We start from the raw sequence: 2,504 nt of genomic DNA on the forward strand, positions 1-2,504 counted from the left end.
AGTCAGTTCTAAAATCCAATGATTGTAGGAACACGTCCAGTATTTTAGCCCTGCTCTAAATTTAAAAGCTTTTCTCTTGTCTCACAGATATTTACATCAAATTAAGACATTTACAAATAGTTCATATGACAGTGAAATATAATTTTCATCTAGCCTAAGTAAGAAAATTAAGCATTCCTAAGGTCTCTAATAAACTCAGTGCATTTCCCAACATAAATAACACAAGCTATTCTTTCAGTGCATTTTCCACAGTTATGAAATGGAATGACATTACATTAGTATATGGCTATATCATAAAATTCGAGCATAATATAGAATCTATATTGCAGAATTCAGCTCACAGCAATACCATAATTCATTCTAAAAGAAAACAGCCCCCACAGGCACACACAAATAGAGAACAAAAATTTGGTGTTTTTTTCATTTTGAGATTTAAGATACATTATCTATACTATAAACGACACTACAAGATGTACTTGAAGAAAATGACCCATTTCCAAACTCCTTGTATATGTATGACACATGGAAAGATCAGTCCATTCGAATTTTCTGGTTTGTCATCTGATATATGATGCTGTCGTATCCGAGGCCCATGGTTCCAAATACTGTAGAAATTTATAAGGACCGCCAGAGCCAAGATAATCACCAACCAAAGCACCAGGTTGAAAATCACCGAATACTCAGAATTATATTTATATGCCAGGTTACAGGGAACACCTTGCTTCTCTGCTTTTGCCTCAAGGATAGCCCTCGTCTTCCTTACCAGGGACGTGTCAAACGACTTGACTGTCACTAACTCTACCACTGCGTTCCCTCCATAAAGACTGTACATGTCATCTGCAAACTTTTGTAGAGCATCCACAAGGATCTTGGAAGCTTCTCTGAATTGTTCTGAGTCTTCTCCATAATGTTTCCCAATCTCATCCAGACCTGCTAGCTCCAGTGAATACAAGTCAGAAGAATGATCTTTGGCTAGGTGCTTGTGACGAGATAACAAACTTGAAGTTCAGAAAGAGAGAGCAAGTCAACTTCAATGTTCCTACTCAGAGAATTGAGAGGAAGCGAATTGAGAATCGAGTTTTCTTGAAACAGCTGATTCCGGAGTTGTCGTAAAGTGACTGAAAGATCTTCAAAAACGGAGTTAGCCTTCCCCACCATATACACTCTTTCCTCACTGGGAGCCAACTGCAAGACTACAGCACCTACAGCACCTGCCACCCACAGGGTCAGGAGCAGGCGGAGCACAGCCATCATAGTGCCCAGGCCGCTTGCAAGTAGTTGCAAAGTGACACACACAGCCGGCAGGACACCAGCGAGCACTGCAGTGGGAGGAGGTGACGCGCCCCAGCTGGTTTCTATTCCCAGAGTTCGTCTACCACATCACCTTTTTTGATTTTTGTTTTTTGCCAGTCCTGGGGACTGAACTTGGGACCTGAGCACTGTCCTTGGGCTTTCCTCAAGGCTAGTGCTCTACCACTGGAGGCACTGTGGAACTTTCTGCTCTTTCTATGTTGTACATAACCTTTAGAATAACAAAAATAATGTTTACGAAAGGAAAACTTTTTGCTACATATTTTACACAGTTGTTCTCTCCCCCCCCCCCATCTAATGCACTGCTGAGGTTTGGACTCAGGGTCTCAACCTTGCTAGCTTCTCTTCGAGCGTCACTTTCCATCTGCTCTGGACTGGCATTGCCACAAGGAATACTGTTGGCCATGGAATCCTCCAGGGTGGGGAGAGAGAGAGAGAGAGAGGCCTCACCAGCTTTGCTACTGAGCATGCCAGCAGTCCAAGAAACTACTGCAGAGGCCTTCTGCAGATGTTGTTGCTGCAGCCACCAGCTGCCAGGGTTTCTCAGAACCACCACTGCCACCATCTCTCAGAGCAAGACCACCAAGAACTAGTCCTTTTTCATGTGGTATCAGAGCTTCCATACACTGTCAACCCCATCCCAGGTGACATGAAATGGGCCCAAGCCTGAGAACCTGTGCCCACCACATCATCCATTGTTTACCCAGTCCTAGTCTCTGCCTGTGCTATTGCACATGCACGGTATTAGGTGCCCACTGTGGCCACACATCTACCACCATGGTATCGGGTGACAGCTAACACTGGCCGTGGCTGCTTGCTCTGGCTCCTGTGTGCTCTCCACTTCTGTAGGTCACACACTTGCACACTCATGTTTGGGTTTGCACATACCTTCAAACCCATGTTAGCTCCCATGTCCAGAAGAACTGATTGCCGAGTGTTATCCTGTAATGAGTGGTTCAACTGTAGGCCCAGATGTGGAGAGAGTGTCCATCTCTTGTCGTCAGTGTGCTTGTGTCTACCCTATGAAGAAAATATTTCCTTACATAGGAGAGTCTTGGAAATAGGGAGATTGCTTTCTGAAAAGCACAAATACTTCAAGGATATAAGGAACATGGGAAAACTCTGAAATATCACACACACACACACACACACACACACACACACACACACACAGTAACTCAGTATTCACACAA

General features: G+C 44.1%; 1 pseudogene; it reads right to left on the reverse strand.

Moving 5' to 3' along the window:
• Positions 1-433: 433 nt before the first annotated feature.
• LOC150046031 (renin receptor pseudogene) lies at positions 434-1,876 on the reverse strand (annotated as a pseudogene).
• Positions 1,877-2,504: the final 628 nt, after the last annotated feature.

Source organism: Megascapheus bottae, chromosome 26, assembly GCF_031878675.1.
Source record: "Megascapheus bottae isolate mThoBot1 chromosome 26, mThoBot2.hap1, whole genome shotgun sequence".
Taxonomy (NCBI): Eukaryota; Metazoa; Chordata; class Mammalia; order Rodentia; family Geomyidae; genus Megascapheus; species Megascapheus bottae.